Below are 8,547 nucleotides of genomic sequence, written 5' to 3' on the forward strand. Positions count from 1 at the left end.
CCCTTTGATTTTGGGAATGGTTGTTTAATCGCTTTCAGCTTGTTAAAGGAGAAATTAGTGCAAGCACCAATTTTAACTATATCAGATTGGAATGAACCCTTTGAGCTCATGTGTGACGCAAGTGATTATGCTGTTGAAGCAGTTTTGGGATAGAGGAAAGATAAGTAGTTTTGACAGATCTATTATGCTAGAAAGACACTTACAAGTGCTCAAGAGAATTATACTATCACAGAAAAAGAGTGGTCAGCAGTGGTGTTTGCTTTTGACAAGTTCAGGCCATATCTCATTTTATCTAGGGTAACTATATTTGCTGATTACTCAGCCCTTTGTTATCTTATAAACAAAGCAGATATGAAACCAAGGATGATTTATTAGATCCTATTATTACAAGAGTTTGATATAGAGATAAAAGATGTACGGACTGAGGTTTGGACCTTACACCGTGACTGAGGTGTTGCCCCATGGTGCTACTGAAATTTTTCATCTAGAGAAGGGTATATTTAAGATGCACGGACATCAGCTAAAGCTTTGTTTTGGTGGAGAGGTTAGTAAAGACGACAAGGAAGTATTCTTTCTCCATGAGCCCTGTGGGGTAAGGCATGGTACATCAAGCTAAGTGACGTTAGACAAGCACTTCTTGGGAGGCAACACAAGTTCTTTACTATTTTCTAGTTCTTAGTTTAGTGTTTGCATTAATAAGGCTTGAATGTTGGTGTCTTGATGTTTACATGCTATTGTTGTTATTTTCTCGTGGATTATTGGGTGTTTTTATGTGAAAAAATGTGTGTGGCGGAGTATCTTGGTTGTTTGAGCATGTATCTCATGATTCTCTGGTTTATTTTTCATTGTCGAAGCAGGCTCTGAGTGTGTATACATGTTCAGGAATTTTCTGCAAAGCTTGTAGATTTAGTAATCCAGAGAAAACACACTAGCGTGTGGAAATTCCACACGGGCGTGTGTTTTCGTTTAGAGCTCATCTCGAGGGGACACAGAGCTTGCATTTGCCCTTGTGAATGACCTTGTCATAGTCACATGCCCATGTGTTAAATTCCACACGGAGATGTGTTTCTCTACAGAGACTTAGAAATCTATCTTGAGAATACAGAGGGGCATGCGTCTTCCCCTGTGGATGACTCTGTGACAAACACATGGGCGTGGGTAATTTCCACACGTCTGTGTGGATCTCTGCAGAGAGCTCTCTGTCATCCCGTAAAAACATAGAGGCGTGTGAGTGCCCCTGTAAGTACTCCTGTTAAGATCCACAGGTATATGTGTAATTTCCATACGGGCGTGTGAAACACTTAGAACTTTTTCTCGGTTGGACAGAGAAACCACAAGGGTGTGTGTGTGCCCCTCTGGGTCGAGCACACTGGCGTGGGGAATTTCCACAGCTCTGTGTGGATGCATTCAGAGATAAAGTGTGCTATCCCAAGAGCACAGAGGGGCGTGTGTCTACCCCTATGAAGCTCTCCTGTAGAGTCACATTGGCGTGGGTAATTTCCACCTTCCCGTGTGAATGCACCGAATTCAATAGGCTGCAATTTCCTTTATAAATCTATTTGGTCTTTCTCATTTTCACACTTCCAAATGCTTAGAGAACACACTCATTCACTCCCCTGAACTTGCAATGCTGATTTAGAGAGATTTTACTCAAGTTTTCTAGCCAATTTCAAGTTTTTCTTCTTCATCTCGTCGGTAAACCCTTATTTTCTCTTTTCTTTGCCATTACTTGATTTTATTTGATTAAACTGGAGAATGTGGTTTGTTTCTATGCTAAAGTGATTAATGCATGTTTAGAATTAGTTTAGAAATAGTTTTTGGTATATTTGTGGATTTTTAGCATAGTGGCCATGCGGTTTTCCCGCAAAGTGGATCCACACGGGCGTGTAAAATTTCACACGACCGTGTGGTTTCCTGCAGTATGGATTTTTGTCTAAGATTGATCAATTTCCTTTCAAATCTTGTAGGCATGGTCCCTAGGACTTAGACACCAGCTAGCAAGCAGCCTCGAGAGCACCCTCCAGAACCTGAGAATATAGAGCTTACTATACCCTAGCACTGAGCCTTGTTTGAGCATCTTTCCAAGCTTAAGTTTGGTCAGATGCGGTTCCCAGATAGGAGCACTATGTGCGAGATACATTTGGCTGATGATATGGCAGATGAGATTGAGGAAATGTTAGCAATGGCCAGTTGGCGTCGATTACAGACTATTCATGACCCTGCCATCCAGATGCCGATACTAGAAGTACTTGCATCATTTGAGTTTGATAGATCATACTCCAAATTTGATAGTGGTAACGCCATATAGTTTGGAATCTTCTGGCATTATTATAGTATGAGTGTCACACAGTTCTCGATTCGTTTGGGGTTATATGATAAGGAATTCATAGCCATTGAGTAGTAAGAGCCGCTCCCTACAGATTATCATGGTAGCTTGACTACTCAGCGTGCATATCGAGCATTCTGTGGCTATGTTTAGTATGAGACGGGGGTGTCAAAGGTGACTTGCTTGTCTCGGCTGAGCTATAGATACATGCATGCCATCCTTAGTAGATCAGTGAATGGCCACAGTGATTGTACTAGTTTTCTAAGACAACGGGAACTTCTTTATATTATTTGCCATGGTACAGCGCTAGGCAGTTCACCTTGGCCACATAGCAGAGTACTTGTGGCATCAGGGTCAGTCTGGCAAGATTAGTGTCCTCTTTTCTGGCCCATACATCACTAGGCTCATCATCAGAATGGGTCTATGAGACGCTATTAGAGGGACCGAGAAGACGATCATACATGCTCCACTGTGTATAGAGATGATTAGATAGATGGGGATGCTACGCAGCTATTGGCCAGGAGTGCATGTACTGATTGTACCTAATCAAGAGATAGCTGAAGGAGTTATAGTAGAGGGTTCTCAGCCTGCTCCCAAGCCGCAGCCAGAGCAGATGAAGACCGACCACCAACAGCACATGAGCCGCAATCAGTGCGCATGTGATAAGTGCTTATGTATTAGTAATATGAAGTATTCTTTTCTTACTATGAGCATTACTTTTATCAGGTTTTAGTGCTAATGCATGTGTATTTGTGAACTTTTGTGCATGAAGGGTTGTAAAGCCAAATATGAAAGAAAGAAGCCAAAGTGGATTGCGATTGTACTTTGTTGATGAAGTCTTGGAGTGAACAAATGTGAAGACACAAGTTGTTATTGAAGATATGTGAATATGTGCCAACCTCCATGCACACAAGAAATTACAATAGTTTGGACGGACACAAAGGCAGTCACATTTGCGCATCCCGACCTGTGCAATGATAGCAAGATCTTCACCAATGAGAACTTTATTGAAGAAGTGGCGCGATCTACGCCATAGACGTGCTGATGAAAAGTGGATTCAGGAGTATTTTGGCGGACTACTGTATCAGGTTATTGTAGCAAATCATTGTAGCAATTTACTGTAGTAGTTACTATTCATAGCCCGCATAAAATCTGATTTCTAGAATTCCACATGCAAATGTGGATTCCCGATTCCAGACTATATAAAGCCCCGAAAGGCACCGATTTCAGGATCCATCTTTCATCCTTTCTTCTATCTTTTCTCCAACATTTCGGAGACTGGCGGCTAGGGTTTAGAAAGGCTTTGGCAAGCCTTTTGGAGTGGTTCTATGGTTTCGACACCGCGTTTCTCTTGGAAGATAGTTATTGGTGGAGCTTTCGTCGACACCGATCCCGCGAGGTGTGCCCTAGGCTTAACAAGGGGACCTTTGGAGAACATGAGGCTACTCCACATGACCATCGATACGAATACCGAGGGGTTTTACTATGGATTGCATGTTTTTACTTTCGATTTCATTATTGATTGTATCTTGCTCCATGGAGAGCTAAACCACCTAGTTGGTACTTGGATTTGTGAACCCTAGGATGTATTTGTTTCATTAACCTTTAATTATGCTTTCCTTAATTGATGTCTTTAATTGAGTTCCAATCTTGAATGCTTGTTGAATGATTTCCCCTTAGAGTAACACTAGGGTTGAGAGTCTACATTGGTAATCCTTGTGAGTGAGTGATACACCATGAGGGTTAGACAAAGCAAGATTGGAGAGGGTCGAGAGGGTGAGTCGAGAGGTAGCGGAGCATCCCCTTTCCTCTCCGGTGTGATTTATCCTACCTCCACATTCCAAGAGTTCTTTGCGGTGACAATAGAGTGAAGGGTTAAGGGATGAACTCTGCTGGGGCTTAGTTGCACGAGCAACAAAGTGAAGCATTGAAGTGACTTTAACACCTGGGGCTTAATTATGACTTGTGGTCTTTCGCTTGGACCAAAGGATTAGATCTACATATAGGAATAGGGTTTATCACTTGGAATACCTAGAGCTTCTTGCAAATTTACGCAGTGTGAGGTGTTGAGACTGGCTGATTTTTCCGTCGGGGCATAGTGTAGAGTTAGTCACAGTTGACCTTAGGTTTGGGACCATGCATTTAAGGGTGTCCATGACTCATTAAGCATTAGTTAGGGAGCATAATAGTTGGTTTTGCACTTGAAGCAATAATCCTAGGAGGAACAATATCCGAGTACCCTACTTTTATTGATTGTCTTTCCTTTCATTTTATTGTACCTCTCTTTCTTATTTTCTTTAGTTTATTTGCATCGATCTTTGTCAACACCGTCATTGTTTCATTTGCACTTAGTTAAGTTGCAATCTTGGTGTTTCTATTCCTTATTCCAAATGGATACGATACGCCACTCACCTGGGATTTATTACTTTGACAACCCCGTGCACTTGCGGGTCACACGCAAGTGGTGTGTCAAATTTTTGGCACTATAGCAGGGGAATAGGCATTTTGGAAACACTTTGCACTTTGCTACTTTAGCTATTCATCATTCATTCTATTTCATCTTTTCTTATTCTATCATCATTCTGATTTGCTTTTTTTTCTTTTGGTTCTGCTCTATGTTATGACCCGATGGAACCCTTCGACATTGGATGAAGGAGATCTTGAACTTGAACGTACACTCAGAAGAAGGGGCAAAGAACCTATGCAAGAACTGTCAAATCTAACTGAGGTAGAAGGTGAAGGGTCTGAAAATATGGCAGAGCAGAATGAAAAACATAGAACACTTTCTGATTATGCGGCCCCTGATTACAGCTCCAAATTTTGAGCGAAAAGCCAGCATTCATCCAAATGATACAACAGTCAGCGCAGTTCAATAGTTTGGCCGATGAGGATCCAAACAATCTCATTAAAAACTTCTTGGAGGTTTGTGATATGCTAAAGATCAACGGTGTTACGGATGATTCTATAAGATTGAGGGCTTTCCCATTTTTTCTAAAAGGAAGAGCCAAACAGTAGCTCCATTCATTGCGAAGAGCTTCCATCACAACATGGAAAGAAATGGTCGAAGCCTTCCTTATAAGGTACTTCCCTCCAGGAAACTCAGCAAAGCTTCACAATGATATATCTTCATTTGTTCAGATGGAGCTTGAATCCTTGTTTGAGACTTGGGAGCGATACAAGGACCTCATGCAGAAGTGCCCACGACACAGGTTCCCTGAATGGATGATTATTTAAACTTTTTACAATGGGTTGAATCTAAGTACAAGACAACTTCTAGATGCCACTATGGGAGGTACAATGGGGTACAAGACCCCTGAAAGAGCCTGACAATTGGTAGAAAAAATGGCTATGAATAGCTACTAATGGAATGCAAAAGATAAGAAGAAAGTGGGCAGACTCCATGAAATTGATGCGGTTACATCTTTGGCAGCCCAAGTAGAGGCATTGAGCAAGAAATTGGATACATTGACTTCACTGAGGGTAGCCGCTATCACATGTTGTGATGGTTGTGGGGGTTCACATATGCCATCTGATTATCCTATTTTGGTTACTACTTCAGCCCCAACTAAACAAGTAGATTTTGTTGGTAATTGGGGAAGAGTGCAAGGCAATCCTCATAGCAACACCTACAACCAAGGGTAGAGAAACCACCCCAATTTTTCATGGAGTAACCAAGGTCAGCAAAAGGCCATGGCATCACCGGGTTTCCAACAGCAATTATCCCTGAACATGGAGAATCGAGTTCCAGGGTTGGAGACCGTGATGACTGCTCTAGAGAAAGCTTTGACCAGATTTGTGTAATCATCGGATACGCGGTTCCAATCGATCGAAGCTACAATTCGCAATCACACCGTGTCATTGCACAATCTAGAAAATCAAGTGGGGCAAATTGTGAAGTTTTGATCGGATATACCTCAAGGGAATCTACCTAGCAACATCGAAACTAATCCGAGGTAACATGTGAAGACGATCACTTTGAGGAGTGGTCATGAAGTTGAAGGTAGATCTCCTAGTGAGAAGTCCAATGTTGAAGCACCCGACGTCATGAAGGTTAAGGAGAGAGCTAATAAAGAAAAGGAGGTGACACCTCCATCTTACAAGCCAAGAATTCCTAACCATTCAAGATTGAAGAATGACCACAATGATGAGCAATACAAGAAGTTCTTGTGTCTATTCAAGAAATTACATATCAACATTCCTTTTGTGGAGGCGTTGTCCCAAATGCCTCGGTATGCGAATTTCTTGAAGGATCTTTTGACCAACAAGAGGAAATTTGAGAAGAGTGCATCAATGATCTAAGATGCCTCTTATTCGGTGGTTTTGTAAAAGAATATGGCAAACAAGAAGAAAGACCCCAAAAGCTTCATCATCCCGTGCAACATTGGCAATATGGGTGAAGAGATGGCATTGGCGGATTCAAGTGCTAGTATCAATGTCATGCCATACTCATTTTTTCAGAAGATAGGCTTGGGACAGCCTAGTCCCACTTGAATGACATTAAAATTGGTGGACCGAATGGTGAAACATCCGAGGGGCATCATTGAAGATGTACTTGTCAAGGTGGATAAGTACATACTTCTTGTAGACTTTATAGTGTTGGATGTTGATGAGGATGTAGATATTCCTTTGATACTTGGGAGACCATTCTTGTTCACTTCAAAGGCACTTATCAACATGGATGGTGGGGAGTTGACACTAAGGGTTGGTGATGACAAGTTGACCTACCGCCTCGCCGAAGCCATGTGACATTCTCTTGACTTTGATGATACTCTTTTTTTTCTTGACACTACCGATGAGCTAATTGATGAATATGTGCGGGAAATGTTGAATACGGACTAGTACGAGGAGTTACTGGACCAAGAGGTGGATAATGAAAAAGTGTTGATGCTTGGTCTAGAGGAAAAGGTACCATCTACTCTGGGGATCATAAAGAAGATGCTCCGGAAGATAAAGCAAGCAAGGTGATAAGTGCTTTTGTGATAAGAAATGATGTTTTCTTTCCTTGTGTTGAGCATTACTTTTCTCGGGTTTTAATGCTAATATGGGTGTATTTATGTTACTTTCATGTAGGTAGGGTTGTGAGGCTGATTATGAGAGAAAAAAGCCAATGTGGGTCGTAATGCACTAATTTGGAGGAAATTTTGCTAAGGTTCGAACGCGAAGACATAGGTCGGGTTCCAGATCCAGGAATGTGTGCCAACCTCCTCGTACTCGAGCTAGCACAACTATTTGGAGGGGCACAAGGGCAGTCAAATTCAAGCATTCTGACTTGTGCATATAGAACAAGATCTCCACCAACATGTCCGTTATTAAAGAAGCAAGGCGATCCACGACGTAAGTGTGTGCCCGTTTGTGTTACCTCGATGAAAGTATGGATTCGGGAGTACTTCAGGCCGGTACTGTAGCAGGGTATTGTAGGAAAAACTGTAGCAAAAATACTACAGCAGTACTGTTTACAGCCGCCCGAGAAAGCAAGAAAACACAGAATCCACACGGGCGTTTTAAATTCCACACGCCCTTGTGAAAATCCAAAGGGGCGCCCACATGAGCGTGTGGATTCCTGATTCCAGCTCTTTAAAAGCCAATTTCAGCCCCGATTTCAGCATTCTTTTCTCCATCTTTTCCCCAACTTGAGAGAGGATGGCGGCTAGGGTTTTGAGAGGTATTTGCTAGGGCTTTGGAGAGGTTCTTTGGATCTGACAATCACACGTTGTTTGGAAGAAGGTTAGTGGGAGAGCTTTTGTCGGCACCGATCTGGTGAGGTGTATCCTAGGCCAGACAAAGGGACCAAGCAAAAATTAAAACATTGAAGTATATACGAAGGAAATATTGGAAGAGAGCATTCTCTACTCCCTCTGGGGCAGGAGTAATCAGAGCATACACCCCTGATTGGACTCTGTGGATCATCCCCATCAATATCATCATCTCTAAGCTCAGGAGAGCAGGTATACTCATTTTCTCGGCCCCACAAATCGCACCGAGGAGACCCATGCCCATAACTAGTCTTGTAATGTAGGGGCCCGAGAAGATTGCGCCCAATCTGACGTAATGTCCCCGATGTTGTATATACTCAGTGACAATGTGCCTTAGATGAATCAGTGTGCTTTGAACCATCGAGAACAGGTACAACAGCTCCTGCCTTCTCAAAATGCCAGTGCTATCATCACGGCCATTCACCGACCTGCTCAGAATGGCTTGCAAATATCGATACGCAGGTCAAG

General features: G+C 42.4%; 1 non-coding gene across 1 annotated transcript; it reads right to left on the reverse strand.

Annotated features, from left to right (window-relative positions):
* Positions 1-5,431: 5,431 nt before the first annotated feature.
* LOC120268085 lies at positions 5,432-5,538 on the reverse strand. The gene has a single exon (XR_005538755.1). It is a non-coding gene; the product is annotated as a small nucleolar RNA R71 (small nucleolar RNA).
* Between the last annotated feature and the right edge of the window lie 3,009 nt (positions 5,539-8,547).

Source organism: Dioscorea cayenensis, chromosome 8 (assembly GCF_009730915.1).
Source record: "Dioscorea cayenensis subsp. rotundata cultivar TDr96_F1 chromosome 8, TDr96_F1_v2_PseudoChromosome.rev07_lg8_w22 25.fasta, whole genome shotgun sequence".
Lineage (NCBI taxonomy): Eukaryota > Viridiplantae > Streptophyta > Magnoliopsida > Dioscoreales > Dioscoreaceae > Dioscorea > Dioscorea cayenensis.